Source organism: Parasteatoda tepidariorum, chromosome 6 (genome assembly GCF_982258835.1).
Source record: "Parasteatoda tepidariorum strain Cologne lab strain chromosome 6, Ptep-v5.0, whole genome shotgun sequence".
Taxonomy (NCBI): Eukaryota; Metazoa; Arthropoda; class Arachnida; order Araneae; family Theridiidae; genus Parasteatoda; species Parasteatoda tepidariorum.
The window spans coordinates 27113581-27135577 of record NC_141760.1 but is presented as its reverse complement, the minus strand read 5'-3'; positions in this window follow the sequence as shown (position 1 = coordinate 27135577).

Sequence of the window (21997 nt, the reverse complement as noted above, 5' to 3'; positions counted from 1 at the left end):
TCGCATTGCACTGAGTCATCGGTGGATGTCGCCTTAAAAAAACTTCACCCATTTTTCACCTAGATAATTGTCCTTAAATGGATTTTTCCTACCAGTTCCCGTTAGGACATTAAAGACGGCAATAAGATAATAATTTAGCTAATTATTGGCACAAAATCCTGCAAAGAAATTTTCCATTCAAGCTTTTATCATTATATTTAGTTGTTATATTTAGTTAATAAACATAGTTTATTAAGGTGTCTAAGGTATGATGTAATAACTAATCACTATATTTATAAAGATAAATGATTAATTAATTATTATTATAATTCTTTAAATAAATTTAGCAATTAAATTTGCATATTTAAATGTAATTGTTATAGGAATTATTCATACAACATTTAACTGAATTTTAGGAGTCCTCTATGTCGCTGAACTACTAATTATCCATGTAAAATCATATTTCACACACACTATTCATTCACTGGGAAATCTATTCTCAGTGAAGGAACATGCCTGTTCCTTCACTGGTTAGAAGTTTTTTTTTTTTTTTTTTTTTTAACATAAGTTTGATTTATAATATGACAAAAGGTACAAGAAAATTAAAATTTTTCTTTTATTTTCATTAACTTGAAAAAATCCCAGTAAAGGAACACTTGTTTATTCATTGGTTTTTCATCGTTCGGTAATCCAGTTAATAAACACCCCCTAATCTCAGTACTTGCTTATGTTATAATGCTTAAAATAAATAAAACGTTACTTCAATGACCATATTTTGAATTCTTTTTTTCACAATGAGAAGAAAAAGCATTATTATATGCAATTAATTGTAGTTTAAACGGATAACAACAAACACTGACCTTATAATTTTGTCAAAGAAACAAGGCGTTGAACAGATACTAACAAATTCAAAACTTTTTCCAGAGAAGACTCAAAGACCAGGTAACTAAATGCATTGTTAGATGACTTCCTATTGTTAGGTAGTAAGCTACTGTTACCAATCAATCTAAATTAAAACGTTTAAAATTTTATTTCTAAGAAATATCTATGAAATGCTCCTTCATTTGTTGGTTTATCCTATATCATCCTAATCTTAAAAGAAATTTCCGGAAGTGTATCGCAGAACTATTTTACCAACTATTTAATTAAATTTTAACATTTTAAAAATCTTATTCTTTACCATTTTACGTTTATTATTTCTTCATTAATATACTAATAAATTTTTTTCGAACTTTAATTTAGATTTTCTTTAATTTAGGTTTCCTTTTTAAATTATAGTCAAGTTTTTTTAAAAAGAATTATTGTCTGCTAGCTAAGAATAAAACCTTGTTAAGAAATTAAAAACATTCTGCTGTTTAAAATTATTTAATGCAAAACAGCTGATTATTTACTTAGCATACTATTTTTTTTGAAAAAAGAATACAAATTATTGATTGTCTTTTTTTTTGTTTCTTGTGACTTCAACTTAGATTATCTAAAATAGTGTTGATGTTTTATAAGTCACTACAAAGAGGATAAAGATACCGAACATAAAAAGCTATGGAATACGTAGCCAATTTTTTTAGTGTCTTAAAATATCTCAGTATCTTAAATGACGTCCTACTATCTTAGTTGTGAAATTAAATTTTTAATTATCTGACCACGTGTGATTCACTAATTATTTCATTATATCTTTTACTCTTTATGATACCAAGTAGATTTTTTTTCTGATAATATACTAAACTATTTTGTTTGATTTTTTACTTTAGCATGATTTCCAAGATATTATTGTAGTATAATTTGTTATCAGGAAAATGCCTTATTTTGTTAAGCAGGAAATACTAAAAATTGAAATTTGTAAGGATTCCGAAGCTGTGCCAATTTTAGAGTCATCTGATTTTTAAAAAAAATGCTATAAAAAATACACAATTTCCGAACTTATTTTAATGAAAAAAAATTAAAAAAAAACGTGGCAAGTAGGCTAACATACGTTTTACAGAAACTGTGAAAACTAATCTTTCCTATATTTCGTCAAAAGAGGATAAGAATGATATTGCTCCAAGGGACTTACTCAATACTTTCGCTATTTCTAGAATGAAATATGTTTGATCGAAACATATTATTCCTTGAAAATTAAAACGAGGGAAAAGTTAACTTTTATTATTTATCTAAGCTTATTCCATTTATTTAATGATAGCGGTATTAAGGTTAACGATATGCGTTGGAAGCTCCGTTTATTATTATACTATAAATGCATTAAATCATGTAGCTTGAATAATTTATTTTAAGTAAATTATTTAATAATTTTAAGCAAATATGGGTGTAAAAATGAACTCGATCGAAATACTCCGAAAGTATACCCTGAAATATATGTAGAATAAACTTTGGAATCGATATATAAGAAATGCCTTTTCAAACAACTTCGAGTAGGACGGAAACGCTAACTTGTTTAAAAAAGTTGTCCTTGTAACTATTTAATTTCGATTCCTGGTACTAGGGGACATTCCATTTTCACATTCGACTTTTGAAATTTCAATTGTAAACGGAATTTTTTTATGACCTTAATTTAAAATGTTAAGGCTTGCAGCGAAAAAAAAAATTTTTTTTTACTGCATTGATTTTTTTACAAAGTAGTGAATTATTATTTTTTCAATCTAAGAACCTGTGCCTATAACATATGTAAAACTTATTTTAATATCGAGTGAAATAATTTAATATGTTGTGTAACTAAATGGATATTCCCAAGAAACTGAATCGAAAATATAAAAACTTCATTGATTTAAAAAAATAATAGATGATAATAAAAATAGACATGTTTTGAACGTCCAAAAATAAAAGCCACAAGTTATCCAAGCCTGACAAGTCTTGAAAATGGGCGATTATATTTGAAATCTCGAAACATGTCGACTTTTACTTATCTCTTCATATGTTTTAAAGCCAGTTGAGTTTTTATCGTCAATTATACTGTTTTACATTTGGGTCTTGATCCTTATTTTGATAAGGATTTTACACTCGTTAAAGTAAACATATGCATTTTAATGTTTTATCAGGATTCATGTGGTCTTTAAAAACGTAAGAACTTCAATATTGTAAAAGTTATATTTAACTTAAAAATTGACATTTTGACACCAGATATTTTGAGTTAATGAAATTAAATATTTTATCTTTTAAGTTTTTGTGCCCCCATTTCAGTATCTTAAGGATCTTACGAGCTCTGTTTAAAAAAAAGAGCATCAGATATATATAAGAAAACAAAAATAACCATAGTAGCAGTATTTGGTGGTAAATGTAGCTTATCGTAATTGAAGAATATGCTGTTCGACATTTTATGGTGAATTTGCGAACGTATAAGTTTCAGAATGTATCGAAACATGAGGATGCTATTTGCTAATCATCTTTATCCAAAGAAAACGATGTAACCTAAATATCTAGTAGAATGAAGCGATTTTTTAAACAATGAATCCTACAATATGCAACATATTATTTCAATATCTTATTCTTAAACATAACATATTTCAATCTTTTTAAAATGCCACTAAACATTCAGCAATTCCTTGAGTTATAGAAAAAAGACATATCGTAAATTATAGAAAACCTTGTGAATGTGCATTAGAATTATTATACAATCTACATTTTATTTTTCAAGCACTTTTTTTCCTTCAAACTTTCTTGCCTAGAAGACTCGATTAAAGCTGTAAAATGATTATCCCTAAAATTTTGTATATAGCTATAATAAGTTATGTTCATTTGATTTTAGTATGAAATCCTCGAATAAATATAGTAAAAACAGCATAATCTAAATAATATCAGATGAAAAGTTAATGTATTAAAATTCTAAGAACTATCATAAATAATTTATAAATCGATTCAAATTTACTTTTCAAAGGAGATTAAAATAATTTTTTTTTGGTTTTTTGAACAGAAATCCCCTAAAAAATTGTTTATTGCCTAGAAACTTCGAAATATTTTCTATTAACAATAAATTAAACCTCTCCGAGCAATCACTGAACATTATTTTTTTTTTGGCGGTTTTCTGGACTATCGCCAAATATATAAACCTTTATTGCGGCCCAATTTACCACCAAATTTTTTAAAAATTTTGTCTACCCCCCTAACTCAAGTGTCTAGATTCCAAATATGCAAAAAAAATATATGTTTATTCAGAGAAAGTACGTTTTTGTGTCTGAGTTAGTATATTAATTAATAGTTAGCACTAATTAATTAGCATATTTGAGGTCACCCCCAGGAACCATTAAGATTGACACTTAGTTCGTGAAAATCCGATCATTAGAACGAAAGTTATTCAGGGTGATTCGTTTTTTTTTTTTTGCGGACTGTACACAGTCAAAAAATGGATGCTCAAAATTTCACGAAACCTTCGTCGTTCTTGACTAAAACGTTTCCTGGTATATGCTTTGAGCTAACATTTCGCTGAGGTCGCGAAATAACAATCGTCGCTTCTTTGAGGATACGAATTTTGTAAAAATTAAACTAATATTTTGGCATTACAAATTTCTTAAAAAAAACTTTCGCCGCCTAATGCATCTAACAGTCACTTTATTGTAAGCATTATATAAGCGATTCAATGTCACCCAAACAGCACAAGAAGGACAGATAAAACAGATAGGCGAATTACAAACAAGCCCGAAGCTGGAATCAAGCCCGGGATCTTCCTGCTACGAGGATAACTCTTTGACTAATATACCGACCGGTCGACAAGCTTTGTCACTTTATTTTCTATGGTTCAGTTTTCATTACAGTTAACAATACTCCCCAATGCACTGCAATGAGGTTTCTAATTGATGAAAAATTTTCGTCATATATTTGAGATTCCGTGTTTCTTTTCGAAATAATTCGCAAAATTAGCGAAACACAGCTCAATGATTGCCGAATCATCAAAAATGAGACTTTCATTTTTGAGAGTGTAAATTGTGAATGCTTTCTTCAAGCTGACAAGTACCAATGAATTCAAGCTATACTTTACTTTTTTACCATAGATCACTATAACTTACCGTTATATATAAAGGGGTAATACCACTCTTCTTTCATTCAAAGGGGGTTCACGATATTTCGCATTTAAGTGCAATAACATCAAAAGAAATAATGATTCTAATAATTGTTGCTCTGAAATTTTTCTGAATTATATGTCAGTTTCGGTATACTCTCTTATCAGAAATATTTTTTACGAATGTAATTTTGTAAAATTATGCAAAGCATTTTAAATTTAAGCTGTAACTTTTCGGAGAAATAGATTTATAAATGATGCTATATTTTGAATTTAAACAGTTTAATTAATTTGAAACATTTGTACTACGATTTGATCTGTAATTTCTTCTGGTAATAACAATTTAATATTTTTTAATCAAAATATAATGGAAATTTTAATATAGCATAACTAAATTTTTTTTTTACAATAGAAGATTTCAAAAGATCAAAATAATTTTGAGTTGAAATCCATTCATATTGAAGTCCATCCCTCGCGATTCGATGAATAAATTCCCGAGTTGATAGGTAATCCACTCTTTCAAGGATTCTTTGCATTCATAAATGTTGAAAAAAAATTAATATTTATTTTCCTACGTAAGAAACACTGCACTAATTGGTGTAACACGATAAAGTTGAGGCGTCTCTATTGTAAAGGTATTTAAGTCACTGAAATGTAACAAAGAAGTTCCAGGGGAGAAAAATAAATAACGCCTACTGAATATTTCTTAGAAACCTTTCGTGACATTCAATTATTTTTCTCGATAATAGTGACAAAGAACAGTATCATGATTTCATATTTTAAAGGGGGAAACAGTAAAGTTACACGGATTTCATTTTATGGTCATTTTAACAAAGAGTGGGTAAGTAATCTATGCATCTATGACTTCTTATTAGTAATTTTACAATTTGGCTATTTGTTGCTGATGAATTCTTTTATTATTGTTTATTTATTTATTGAACAATCAAATGTTTATATTATTCCAAATTGCGTCTACGATTATGTTTTGTCTTAGAAAAATCAATACATTGAATATCTAAGGGTGTGTCTATCGTAAGCTAATTGGAAAATCTGACTCTACGTAATGAGGATAATTTTTTTAAATGGGAGAACAGTAAATTTTAACGGATTTCTTTTTATGGTCATTTTAACAGACTAAAGAGTAGGTAAGTCATTTACGGATTTATGACTTTTTGTTAGTAATTTTACATTTTTGCTGTATGCTGAAGATGATTTTTTTTAATTGAACAATCAAATGTTTATATTATTCCAAATTGCGTCTACGATTATTTTTTGTCTTAGAAAAATCAATACATTGAATATCTAAGGGTGTGTCTATCGTAAGCTAATTGGAAAATCTGACTCTATGTAATGAGGATAATTTTTTTAAATGGGAGAACAGTAAATTTTAACGGATTTCTTTTTATGGTCATTTTAACAGACTAAAGAGTAGGTAAGTCATTTATGGATTTATGACTTTTTGTTAGTAATTTTACATTTTTGCTGTTTGCTGAAGAGGATTTTTTTTATTGAGCAATCAAATGTTTATATTATTCCAAATTGCGTCTACGATTATTTTTTGTCTTAGAAAAATCAATGCAGGAATAATATGTTCTACACATAAAGGTGCATCTGTTTTAGACTAATCGGAAAATCTGGCTCTGTGTAACACCCCTACAAGACTCAATGCAAGTAAGATTAACAAATGCCTTCAGCTGTTTGCGAAAAGCAGTATTTTCTAATCAGCATACGACACACATATTGTATACAAATGGTTTATCATTTAGAAAAATTTGTAGAAATTATAGCCAATTTTGAAACATTCATGGTAAAAAGACAATTTTCTCAAAACGGTAAGTTGTTAACTGGTGAATCGATTGCTGTTATTAGCAATAGAAAATAGCTATCACGATTTTTGTGGTTAATAAATAAGAATTCGCACACCGTTTGCTGTCGAAGAAACTATTTATGAATGGCTATAAGTAAAGTCTGTTATTTTTCTGCAGAACTTATCGCTAAGTATGTTTATATAATCTCGGAGGTTTTTAAAATTAGTCACTTAATTGTTCACATAACGCTAAATCTGTCACCGCAATAATCTGTTACTTACTTAATACTATCACAATTTAAAAGGCATAATTAAGACGGCTGAAATTTCAATTTAGGGTCACGTGTTCAGTACAAAAATAATTGAAAAAAAAGTTGTCAGTAATGCTAGAACCCGTTTTTACCAAGAAAAAGGCACAAAATCGGATCATTCAATATCAGATTCCGTATCAGATCTAAAGAAAAATTAAATATGTGTTCATTTTAGATATTTTGTTATTATCAGAGTAATTATCCTAATTGACCGTAAATCTAAATGCTTTTTTACCAAAATAGAAGTCTCATAATCGTACCCTGTTTTCCTAATAATATGAGATTTAAAAAACGAAAAGTTTCATTTCGATATTTTGTTATTTTGAGAAAATATTAGCCTAATTGTTCGAAAATCTAAATAAAGCGCTTTTATCAAGATAAAAGTTTCAAATTTGGCCCATGCGTTTTTATATACACTGCTGGCTACCCAAATTGCAACACCAAGAAAGACAAGAGATATCCCAAAAAAATTTATTTTGTAGATAACATGTTGGCCAAGTATCAAATAATTAAATTTATAGACTTCTGTGAAGTGTGGTTCCTGCCAAAACCAGTAGCCAGAGTAGCCGTCAGTGTTGGAGATCACGCCTCGGCATTGATTCAAAGAGACTTTGGATGTGTTCTTGGGGTATAGCAAACCAAGCAGCTTCCACACGTTGCCAAAGTTGATCTGGTGTGGCAGCTGGGGATATAATCTGGATCAATCGTTGAGCAATCATGGATCACATGTTTCCTATCGGCGAAAGATCCGGAGAGCGAGCTGGCCAGGGAAGTAATTCAATCTGGCGATTGACTAAGAACCCTTGGACAATGCGTGCCACGTGTGTTCGCGCATTATCCTGTTGAAATATGGCTGTGGGCAAGCTCTGAATGTAAGGAAGGGCAACTGGCTCCAGCATCTCAGAGATGTAGCGCTGGTTGTTTAAAGTACCGGAAATGCGTACTAGAGGAGTGCGAGAGTGATATCCAATACCGCCCCATACCATAATACCCGGTGCAGGACCACTGTGGCGTTACATAACGCAGCTGTTCAGTATCTTTTCTCCACGGTGTCTCCAGACTCGAATGCGACCATCGTGGTGTTGCAGACAGAAGCGTGATTCGTCAGTAAAGACAATTTCATTCCAATCTATTGTCCGCATCCTTCTTTCATCGCACCATTGGCTGCGGAGACGTCCATGGTTCTGCGTCAGGGGTAGACGAAGCAATGGACGTCTTGCGGACAGACCACTCTGCTGTAAACAGCTTCGAATGGTACGCGTAGACACTGGATGATGCGTTACAGACTGAATGTAATGTGCTATTGTTTTGTGATGTGACTGAGCGATCAATCACTGCCATGCACCCTATTCGCCTGCCATACATGAAGTGGTGCATTGAGGTGGATGCAGTAGATAACGTCGATCCGTCGTACTCACCTGCATCCAACGATCACATATCCGCATTACAGTTGTTTGGTTTCGTCCACCATGACTACTGATTTCCCTGAAAGATAATTCACAATCTCGATAGGCCACTATACTTCTTCTGTCGAACTCGGGTACTTGATCAAAAGATGATCGCTGTTTTCTACGAGGGATAACTGATCGTTTTTTGAAAAAACTACAAGAAAAACACTATTGCCAAACTTGAAATCATCGAAATCTGCAAGCCTTAAATAGCGCTTTGAGGTGGCGCCACAGGCGTGCGTAATGTGCTTCTGCGCAGAAATTCTAATCATTTGCATATCTCACCTCCGCTAAAGCATGTTGTAAATTTCATGTTATTTCCATGCTTCATTCAGGGTGTTGCATTTACGGTGGCCAGCAGTGTATTAAGAAAAATTAAAAAGGATTCATTTAGATATTTTGTAATTATCAGAGTCATTAGCTTAATAGAGAACAATGGTAACTAACACGGTTTTACCAAACCAGACGCTAGTACATGTAGATTGACTAGTTGGTTGCCGTCGGTGGAGAGTAAAAATATGTAAACCATTTCAAAATATCAAGTGGAAAAAGTATTTTAATAATATCAAAAAATATGCAAAAAAAAGTTTTTATTTAACAAAGATTATAAAATTGTATATTAAGAGTATCTAAGGGTGCCTATATCTCAGTATCAGAGCCAATGCATTCAAAATTAAAAGGGGCTAGTCTTATTATTGCCTCACCAAAAGTCAATGATATAATAAATTAAGTTGACAATCTTCAGCGGGATTTTTTCAGGCTGTAATTCTCACAATAATTTGGTGGTTTTTAATACACATGCATTATAGGTGTTATCAAAATATTGTTTTTTTTCAGGATGGTTATTCTAGAGAAAATATTTCCAATAGATATTTACAACTTCATCAAAGCAGACGGTAAGAATCTAAGAATATTGATAAATTTAGTGAAAAGCAATGGTAACTTTTTTGAAAAATTTTATGATTTGAATAATTAATAATTTAAATAAAATTGTATGTAAAACAATGGCATTCTACATTTGTTTGTTACATTAAATTATTGCATTTTACCATAAAGTCTAAATTCTTAGGGGAAAAAAGGAATCTAGTGATATTTTAATAAAAAGGGCAAAATTTTTCGTTCAAGCTATCCAGCTATTTGTTTAGAATTCGAAACTAGAGAGAATAAACATTGTATACCTTGAAAGCCAGATGGGAACCGTTTACCCCTTCCTATATAGTTTGCATGCAGATCAATTAGGCATCCAAAATCTTAAAATATAATCATTTATTTAGTTAAAAATATATTCGAACACTAGGTTATCAAATTCTACGGTATTTCATTCGATTTGAATAAGGAAAATATGGCATAAAATGAAACACTGACTTTTCACTTGTACTTATATATTAGTTTCTTAGATAATTGAGTTCCCTTTTCTCAATAAATAATACATTTTTTTTAATAAAACTGGTGTACCTTACCCAAACCCTATACCCAAACCTACCCGGGTTTATTGGTTACTTACTATTCTATATTTCCCGCTAATCATTTTAAATATTAGAACGTATATATTTTTCTATATATACGTTCCTATAAGGCTAACACACGAATGATTAAATAGGCAATGAAATTGTATCAAAGTATGAAAAGTCAGGAATACTCAATACTTTCAGTAAGTTATTTTTTGAATTACAGAGAAATGACGCTAGCCGTTTTTCCAATGTTAATATTTTTTCACAAATTATTAAATATCACGGTTTTTACTGGAAATGGATTTTTCGAATATCCTGAGCAGCGGAGTATTGATGTATTTTCTAAAGCAATTTTTTCAAAATTAGAGTTTCCAGAATTCTTTTCAATTTCATTAGCATATAGTATTAGAATAAATGCTGTTTTCAGGAGATTTTGTTTTACGAAAATGCATCTTTGTGTGTAATGTAATCGTCATTTTTTTCTACCAAATTGTAGGCAACAATGATTCAGAAATGTGAGACGAGAATAAATTAGGTCAAGAGATCTGCAAGAGATTTATGGTAAGTCACTTATTGAAAAAGAATGCCCGAAAAGGATATAAGTTCGTACGTTTACACTTTCTTTTCAGCAAAAATACCATTTTTACTGTTTTTTAATTAGGATTACGATAACACTTTTGTTCTTCAATCCATAACTGTAATTGATTCGCTTTATCTATGTTAGAAAGAGTACTCAGAGGAAAATTGTACATTATGCAAACTTGGAATGAAAAGGATTCACATGGACACATCCCTCATATAAAAATATCGAATGTCGGAAACATTTTACAGTCAGTTCAGCAAAAAATACAAATCACATAAAACATGTGTCGATAAAAAACCAAAATAATTAAATGTCTGAAAATACAATTAAAGTCTATTAAAATGACAACTCACAATAGCAGTTGAAATTCAAGTTATAGTGAGATTGCTTACAGAATCAACTACAAATTTTTGCAAGAGCTAGAAAAAAAAGTGCAATAATTTTCGACGTTATCGACTATACTGTATATTCATTTCAATTGTAAACTGCCAAGAAGATAAATAAGGGGGCTTCATAGATTGACATTTGAGCACTAAAGGTGCATTCGTCTGAATTGTGTCGTAAGGTTCTTAAAAATAAGCAGAAGAATGTTTCTTCTGTTAGGAGAAATAGGACTTAGCCAGTGCTTGCCTACACATGTTTGCTCGATAAATATAAACTGTTATGACGATAAAAGGTAATAGGTTTAAATTGTGCTCGTTTTTTGCATTTTTCATTGATATCATGAATAAATAAAAAATGTTTTTCATTTTGCTCTTTTCCTATAATATTTTCAAATTTTCAATACAACAGGAAAAAAAAAATTAAAAAAAAATAATTATTCATAAAATATTGTTCTAGTAACGGGAAGTTTGTAATTTTTAATCCGCTAAAAATATAATTTTCTTTTTATTTTCAATATTATGTTGGAAACATAATATTGAATTGTCACGAAAACGAACTTCTTGTAATATGCCGTACTTGTTACAACAAGATTTTACTTTAATTTAAATGAAAACTTAAAGTGGAAATAGTATTAATAGTAATGTTTCTTACTGAAAAAATACAAAATGTCTGATTTTTTTATGCAGTTAGATTGTCAAAATTTACAAAGCAGGTGAAAAACAATGTTTCGAATCTTAATGTTTCTGGTGCAAAGAAAACATTTAATGTCAGAATCAGTTTGAAATTATTTCATGCAAAATTACAGATCACATGGAATATTGATCAAGGAGAAGCCTAAATAATTAGATGAATGAAAAAAATTCAAATTTCAAATTTCCAGTTGAATTGTTTCACATAACAATGTTTCAAACTGAAAAATAACGAACTTCTGAATTGTTTTGCAATTATTTTGTCAAAATTTACAAGGAGCCTGAAACTTGGTTCAATTACAAAACAAAATACTGGTTCACTCTTTTTTAAAAAATAAAAAGCAACTTAATAAAATGCATGTTTACAAAGGAACATAGTCATAATGAAAATAACATCATTTCTGCAATATTGCGTCTTGACACTGATTGTGGCCTTTTTATACAGTGCTGAAATATATGTATGTCCTATATCTATTTTGGTTTGTTATATTTAAAATAAAATCTGACACAAAAATATAATTTCTTTCTTAGAGTAGCTGGTCTATTCACTGTTCGCCATTAAAATAGCTATACCGGGAAGGAATCGACGTAACAGAATAGTAATTATTGACAAGACATATTCCAGTCGAAAGAGCAAGTGAATAAACTTACAGAAAACTTGAACATATAGGTCTTTGCAAAATCAGTACAAAAAGTTGCCATACTGGCAGAAATAACATCCCCTGCCTCACGGCGTCAAACAGATGATATCTTCGGGAACAACAGTTAATAAAGTCTCAAGTCGATGCCACAATTCATTGACAACTTTACTTGGTGCGTGGTAATGAGACAGTTGCTCAGAAACCTTTAAATACCCGTTTCCAGTCCTGTAAAGAACAGTAAAAGGTGCCACGGTAACTGTTGTGCATTTTTTTCATATAAGATCTTACATAAGGTTTTGTACACGTAAGGTCAGGGCAGTACAGGATGCATACAGTTGTGCATAATCCTGATATATAGCATTTGAGAGGACTCGAAGAATGACTGATTTTAACTGGTCTGAAATCTAAAATTTTTTGTTCAAAAATTCCATAAACGCAAACAAGAGATGACCGACGCACGTGTTCAATAGCTCCCACACTGGGTAATGAACCAGTATGATGTACAATGCAAGTTGGTACCATGCGTTCTCTATAATGACTCGCCCAATATGGTTCAATATCCGGATTCCGTTTTCGTCTGTGAAAATGATAGCGCCATTCAAGGGTCCAGGTTGATAATTTTTCGCACCACTGAAGGTAATCTTTTCTATGGGGCAACTTTAAGGGAAACAGAAGCAAAGCTTTGGTTGTCACGCTGGCGCAAATTGTTGCAAACATTGTTGAACTGTTTTAGCTCAAACTTGTCTCACAAACAATTCCTATTTTACTCATGTTTCATGATAGGGTTGTGCGACCCCTCGTGGCCTGCCGTCGTCGCTTTTAGCAGAAGGTGGCTGCTGAAATTCATCACGACGCTTCGCAATACCGTCCTATATCCATCTATCCCATATTCAGTGCACACTTAAGGATTTTTGCCTACACGTGCAACAATATTATAGAGTGAACAACCATTACATTCATAATCAGTAATTTTACTTCTTCAACTCCTTCTTAACAACTTCTTAAGCCAAAAATAGCGTTCAATTGGAAAGCGGATTCATACTCCTTATAGGTGCCGTCACTGGCACTTGCGATTCACGAATACGCTGAGAATCGTTTTCAAATCTGATAATCTGTTATACAAATACCAAGAGTGTGGTGTGCCATTTTTCTGGTGTAGCAATTTTAATGACCAATAGTGTATATTTTAGCTAAAATTTCTCTCATTTTATTATTATATATTTTTTATTCTTTAAAATGCACTGCGGGGCAGAAGACCATGATCTTTGGCCAAAAGTCAAAAATTAAATTTTCAACTAAAATATGTGTAGGCAGTTTTAATATAGCCTAAATTAAGTATTCATAATCATTCCAAACATTGTAATTCACTTTCTGGGGCCGGCGAGAGTACAATATAATGAAAAATATGTTAAAAAATGTTTTTTTTAAATGTAACTTTTAAATATTTATTTCAGAAATATATATAGGAATTTCACCATCCTGTTATATTTTTATCAGAGTAATTAGTCAGAAATTATAGTACAATTTGTCAATTTGTTGAATTAGTTAATACTCTTGACAAACTTATAGTTTATATCTTATCATTTGAAATTTTACAATGCTTGAATGACTTTCGAAACTTAGTTCCAAAAAGTTCCACGAGGTAATTAGCTAAACTTTTTTGTTGTTGTCTGCAAAGGTGGACTAAATATACCGAAAAACAAAAAATATGTTTCTTTTCTCATGTTTTCGCGTTATTTTGTAATTTATTCGAGTTATTTTGTAATATTACTTCGGAAATATAATTTGCTTTTCTATTTCAATACGAATATTTACGAATATATTAGAATACTATGAATTTTTAATACAATAAAATTACGAGAATTATTATATTTTCATTATTATATTTAATTATTTAAGCGTACTATATTATTTTTTTTTATTTTTGCTTGCCATATTTCCGCCGCCATTTTGATTTTTTCGGTATTTTTAGTGTATTTCAAAATTTTAACTATGAATTCAATTTACCTGCACATAAAATCCTCTAAATAAAAACCCCCAAATTTTGAAACAAATTTTATCGAAATTCTAATTTTGGCCCCGAAACCTTGGATGCTGGCCCACTGTGAAATGAATTAAAAATCGCTGCTGTGTTTACACTTTCTGTCTATTCTGCCTATTCTGATTGAATTCTGAAAGCGTCAACGACTCCAAAAAGCAAATAGAAGATATTGGAGTATCAAAAAAGTTGATTAGAGCGGTTTCACTACAAAGCTAGATAATGAAACAATCACACCGCTTGAAGAGGATATAAATTGCAATTGGAAATCTTTCGAATATGCCATATTACAGACAGCTCTTTGGACAATTCCAAGAATTATATTCTATTTTTCAATCATAATTCCCCTCAGTTAAAGCCGCTGGTTCCCAGAAGATCACCGAAGTCAAGCATCACTGGTTGCGGTCAGTGGGTGGGTGACCACTTGGATCAGTCTGCTTAGGGACCGAGGTTGTGCGGTATTGATCCTCGTTAAACTGTTGCACCACAAAGTTGCTCGACTTCACGTGCAGGTTGTCGAGATACCGAAGTGGGGGTGCCATCTCCTCTGCAGGAGATCAAAATTGTGATGGAATGTCTTCCGATCATCCTCAGGGATGTTTTCCAGACCGTCGCCAATAGCCCATTGTGCAGCTCTAGTGCGACGTAACTGAACTACAACAAAAATTCATGTAACCTGCTTGTAACTGAACATTTCAGTGGTATCTGTTGGAATTCTAAGTTCTGAAAAATTTCGAATGTGAGAGGAAGAGGGGGATTTTTTTTTTTTTTTTTTTTTTTTACCAGAAAAACAATTGAAGTTTAAAAATTAGTGTGCATGCTATTGAACTCTGCGATGGTTATTGTAACTCATTCACAATTTCTAATTTCGGAACTTTTATTAACTCATTAATTTGCACACTAAGCGCTCAAAGGTGAAGAAAATTTTTTTTAGATAAAATATTTTTCTTTTTTTTAATGTTCTAGAGTGTATTCCGTGATTACGTTTTTTTATTTTTTACGTTTACGTAATTTTTTATTTTTTTTTAAGATTAATTTTATCTGGTCATAATGTAGGAGGAGTACTAACGAAGTTCTCCATACTTAGTAACGTTACGTAGTTACGTAATCACTTTTTATGTCCCCTACATCATAAACTATAAAAATGATATGATTTTTACTACCGAATTAACTTATAAGTCAAATAATAGAGGATCAAATTGCGCCTATATTGTAGCGATTATTTTTTTTCGATATAGCAAAATTTAATTTTCTCTTATTATTTCAACCATTTTACTCTATACCTTTGATGTTCTGATAAGTTCATTACGAGGGTTAAACCGGGTGCTGAAAATGAAATTTAATATATATATATTTATATATATATATATATTATAAATATATTATATACATATATATATTATATACATATATATATTATATACATATATATATTATATACATAGCTCAATAAGGACAAAAAGGATAAAAGAAAAGAGAGATCAACGAAAAAAATCAGGTAAAATAATAGTAGTTAGCCCTATTTACTGCGAATAAGATGCAAACACATAAAATAACTTAAAAATACTGAGAAAACATGGAAAAAAACTATTTTATATTTTTCCATGTTTTCTCTGCATTTTTGACTTATTATCTGTATTTATTTGGCTCTCAAAACATCAAAAGCAGTTTTCAATTATATTAATTTAAATTATTATTTAAATTCAAAAACTACAAAATTTTTATTTATAATAGAATATGAGATTTTTTAAAGGAAAAATGTATGTTTAAAAACATTATTTTAAAAAAAAAGTCTTATCATTTTAGCTCATTTTTAGTTATGTTTTTTGTTGAAATTTCATTTTCTTTCTCAAGTTTGGGATATAAGGTGTGTATTTAGGAAACTTGCAAAACACGAAATCAGTCATCATATAAGAGTAATTTGCATTTTTTATTATGTATTTTCTCGATTTATGTCTCGATTTAAAGTGACGAAATAAAGATATTTAAAATCAATGACACGAAAGTTAATTTACTCTTACCTCCCCTAAGTTATAAAGTGTAAATGGAAAGCAAATAATTAAAACTAAAAGCAAAATGCTAAAAAAAGGCATAAATAATTTATTGAAATAGTTTGCCGAATTTGGCAAAACTAAGAGCAATTTTTTAATTCAAAACTTAATAAAAAGCGCATTAATTTATATACACACAAAGAAACTTTATGTACACAAATTAATTATACGCATGCAAACACCTATGTAAACTAAGTAAAATACCATTTTTAACCCATCGTAAATAGTATATTTGAATTGTGGGCGTAGTACAAATCTTCTCGAAAATAACATTATTTCCATTTGACCAACTGCTTCAGAAGGGTAATAAAAAGCATCAAAAGTATGAAAACATAAGCTTTCAAGCCACGTTGAGGGCAAAAAAAGTTTCAATGTCACTCTTGAAAACGCAGACGTCATTAAACAGTCTACAACGACGTAAAAATGATTCTAGTCGTCACTCAAATAGGCCACATTATGTATTTTTGATGTCTACCGAAGCAGCGACAGTCCACACCTCAACTGACCTCTACCTTTCGTCATTTAATTTGGTGGTTTGCTATCCTGGTGCGCGAAACCATGGTCACCAGTATTCAGTCTCTTGATGCCTTTTAACACCCTTTCATTTCGTGAGATGAATTTTCGAACACCATATATAATTAGTTAAAATTAGCTTATTTATTGCGGATCCATTCATTGCTCACATAAACAAAACCCCATAAACAAAAAGTGGAAAATGAGATTAAAAAATGCATATTATTTCTTATAATTCCTTTAATAATATAATTTTAAAAATAATATAGTGTCGTGAGGAGTTTCTTCTTTCAATTATCTATTAAATTTATTTTAAATGTTAAAAAAAAAGCTTTGTCGAATTCTCTTGCTCAGATACTTAAATTTTAGAAACATCAAGAAATGGAGTGAATTGTTTTATTTGAGCTGCGAACAGCTCATTTGTAATCTTAGCACAAAAGATATTTCGTTTTACTAACGTTCAAAGCAAAAATTTCTACTCTGAAAACCTCTTAAATTTTACTAATAAACTTTTCAAAAGAAATTTCACAAAAAGAAGCGAAAAAAAAAAATGATTTGGTGTGAATAAATCTGTCTTATTTTGATATTTTAGGGTACTGTAGCAAGGATTTTTATTAAGTAGAACAGAGCACTTTTAGTCAGGATTTATATTATACTATTTGTCAAGAGAAGCATTTACTGATTTTAATAATTTGAAGGACTTAACTTAAACTGTCATAAATTACATAGATATTTTTAATTACATTTAAAAATTTAAATATATTTTTATCGTTATTAAATCAATATTACAAGTAACAAAAACAATCAAAATTATTTTTATTAACTTTTTATTTACCTTTTATAGTGCAGCATTGTGTGATTTGCTTAAATTTTAAATTTTTTATTTAATAATATTTATTTAATATATTTATTATTATTTATTATTTTTAATAAAATTTTAGATTATTTTTTAATTTTAAATCATGCTAAAACCTACATTTTAGGTTATGACTTCAATTATTTTGACATTTTGTGGCGTTTGACATTAAACAGTACTTATATTAACTTTTACTGATATATTAGTTGCGTAATTTCGTTTACAGTTTGTAAATTTCATCTGGAATTAAGTTTGATTTTTCTCAATATTCAAACCAATTACCTACTAAAGGTTGACACTTGCTAGTGTAAGTAAGAATTAAAATAAAAAAATAATGATTTTACTTTTAGTATGAGTGCTTGTTGTTCGTCGATATTCACTGAGCAATTTCACTGTCGACATTCACTGGATAATGTCGGCATCCTCCAGATTTCTAAAATCTACTAAACCACCTTTGTGGTTGTCGTCATTCACCAGGCAATGTCGACATCGTTCAGATATCTAATATCTATTAAATCATCTTTGTTGTTGCCGATATTCACTGGAGAATGTTGATATCCTCCAGATTTCTAAAATCTACTAAACCACCTTTGTGCTTGTCAGCATTCACCCGAAAATATTGACATCCTTCAGATTTCAGACATATAGAGTAACACGTATAAGAATAATGTTATTGCATTACGTTAATTTTCATTCCTTTCTCTTGTTCAAGAGAGAAGCTTGCACATAATGTGGTATATTTGGTTGGTGAAATATTTGGAGTTGCCGGATAAAAGTTCTTAAAACTTTTGATAACTAATTTCTTGACACGTATGGGTATTTTTGAAGAAACTGACACTCACTTTGCAATCTCTAGCAAGATTCAAATAAATTCTTTTCGAAAAAATTATAAAAAATTCTCAAAACATAATTTTTTATTTATTTATTTGTATGTTCATAACATGGCATGGTTTGGATAAAAAATTGCCTCGTAAAAATTTAAGTACTTATTTCTTGAAAAAAATGAGTATATTTGAACTGAAACAAGTTTAAAATTATTTCCTCATTGTGCAGGATTAAAAAAATGGCAAATTGTCCTTTAATACATTAATTCTGTCATGCATATATGCTCTTAACAAGAGCAAACAATTCCTTAAAATTTTTAGTACATATTTCTTGAAATATATAGGTATTTTTGAAAAAATGAAGCTCACTTGTAATTTGAAATGAGTTTAAATTATTTTCTCATTGAAAAAAATTTCAAGAAACGCTTCAAAATAAACTGCATTATGTTTACTATTGTATATGCTTTTTACATAGCATGGTAAGGTCTAAACAAATGCTTCTAAAAAATTTTGAGTATTTATTTCTTCAAACCTATGGGTATTTTTAAAACACTTGACTCTTACTTTTTATCTGAAGCAAGTTACAACTGAATTTCTCCTTGCAAAAAATTATAAAAAATTCGTAAAGTGTTCTCCAATATGTAATCCATTAATATGCTTATACCATGAGTAAACAAATTCTCCCTGAGGAGTTTGAGTACTTATTTCCTGAAAGATTTCGATTGGAATCTGAAACAAGTTTTAAATGAATTATTCATTGCAAAAAATGTTAAGTTATTCACAAATTGTTTTCCATTATTATAACCATACAATATACTCTTAAGTTGGAATGGTTAAGACTAAACAAATGCATCTTAAAACGTTTTTAATATTTATTCCTTGCACATATATGGGTATATTTGAAAACTTTGATACTTGCATTGTAATCTGTAACAAGTTTAGAATGAATTTACGATTTAAAAAAGTTTACGAAAAAATATCTTCTGTATGCAAGCTCTTAACGTAGCATTGTTTGAACCGAAAGTTGCTGAACTGAAAATGGGTATTTTGGAAAAAGTTGATGGTCACTTTTTAATCAGAAAATAGTTTTAAAATATCTCCTCATCCGAAAAAAATTAACTATATGTATGCACTTTGCGTAGTACAGTTTGGACTAATCAAATGCCTATTAAAAATTTTGGGTATTTATTTCTTCACATCTATGAGTATTTTTAAACATTAGACACTTTCTTGACCTTGACACCATCCGAACCATGCCACGTTAATTTTCTTTTTTTATCATATGTTAGTTCTTTTCTGTGTCTTATATATTTAAGTTAAAATATGTTTTTGTAGTTAGCTTGCCACATCTTATGTATCAAACCTAACCAATTTTAATGCATTTTTCATTCGAATGTATTAGGTGATTTTTGGTTATTAATTTCATAGGTCACTTTATTAATATAGATATAAATTTCATAGGTCACTTTATTTTATAGGTCACAATTAATATGAAAAGGATTACACATTGTAAATTGAGTGTTCATAAAAATTTGAAAGTAAAATTTTGCTTTGTTAAAATTAGAATAGTATTTTTTTTCTATGAGTAAATATTAATGGTATCTTTTTGAGCTCATGTTATAATGCCTGTTTTTTGCCCGGACAATAGAGTTTGCTATATTAAGTGTTGGCTGCAATCTCTACGATACCATGTTATACAGCAATATAAATGTCTTTATAATCAAATATGGCAAGGAGTGAAAAATTTTAAAAAAAGTTATAAAAAATCAGTTACGGCTAAATAGTGCTAGAACCTAAATTAATTTAAAGTTCATATCAGCCCAAAACGTTTGGATTTTCTTATTTAGAAAAGTAACCATGTTATTTTCTGTCCAGTGAGAGGTGCGCTAAAAACTGTGAGAAATGGTCATTATAAGTCATTACATTTTTATGCTATATAGAGGAATAAAGCTTCAAAGAAATCATGACAATAGACATCAAAAATATTATAACAATAGACATCAAAGATATTATTACAATAGACATCAAAAATATCATTGCAATAGTTATTCATGAATTCAAAGAATATTGTGTAACATCAGTACTATGTAAAACGCATATTTATATTTACTATTTGGTTAAATTATCTGCACATATCAAACATTTCAAGTTAACACAAGAATAATACATAATACAGGCTAGAAATACAGGCTACAAGATGTACGTGCTAGCTTCAATCAAATTAAAAGCGTTAAAAGTTATATATTAAACAGGCGTCAAAGAGAAAACTTAGCAAAAATTGACCAATTTTTCAGTATACTCGGTTTCCAATCTTAAAAAGTAAAACTTGCTCAGTTTTCAAAATAGAAAGTTTTGACAGGCCAATACCACATAATCTAAAATGTTAATAAAATACCAATTACTATAAATATAATTCGTTGAATCAATTTGCAAATACATTTTAAAGAGTTATTGCACTTTTAAAAAGTTACTATTAATGTCCTATGTGTATACATGATTTTTTTTATCATTGAAAATTCAAAATTAGTAACTTCCTGTTCAGAAATAAACTTACAGAACAGATGACAATTTTTGAGCTTCATAATATACATTAAACAATCCATTCATAATAGATTATATTTGTTATAGATGATTGAAAAATAATAGAGTTGACCAAATGATAGCAACTGTCTCCCTTCCTCCAGATCTTCAACAAATCTTAATACTAGTGTCGAACTGTTGAGAACATCCTATTATCAATCAGAAGTGTTGAGTTTTACACGCAATTCCGTAGTAAGCCGAGAGGCCATTGGACCAGACTTCACTTTTATGGATGACAATACCCGGCCACACCGTACTGCTAATGTTCAAGAGTTACTGGAAAATGCTCACGTATCACACGAATGGATTGGCCAGCCTACTCTCCAGATCTAAATCCCATAGAGTATGTGTGGGATACATTAGGGAGACGTCTTGCGACACGCCAGTATCCTTGTGGTAACACCCATCAGCTGAAAGATGCGTTAAAGGAGGAATACCCCAAGAACTCCTAGCAACAATTACAGTAAGGGGAGGGCATATCCCATGCTAGGGGACATCTGCCAGTTGTACTTACGCTTCTTCAGGCAATTATGTGTAACTCCACTATATGTCAAATAAAGCCTTTTTTGTTCCATACCCCATTTTAAGCTTTATATTCATTTCTGCGCCATTATTCTTTTACCATCGTACAAAATAATGTACATTATATTCAAATTTCATGTCAATCGGATGATTTCTTAAAGAGTTATGACAAAAAATGCACTTGTTGCTTAAGTTTTGCACACCTGTGTATTTCGGACAACAAATTTTTCCAAATTTGTTTCCAAATTGATTTAAGGGGACACTTCATGATGAAAAACCCAAAAACCGACCAAATTATACTTTTTTCAATTTTTGTTTCAAAAAATAATAGTTATA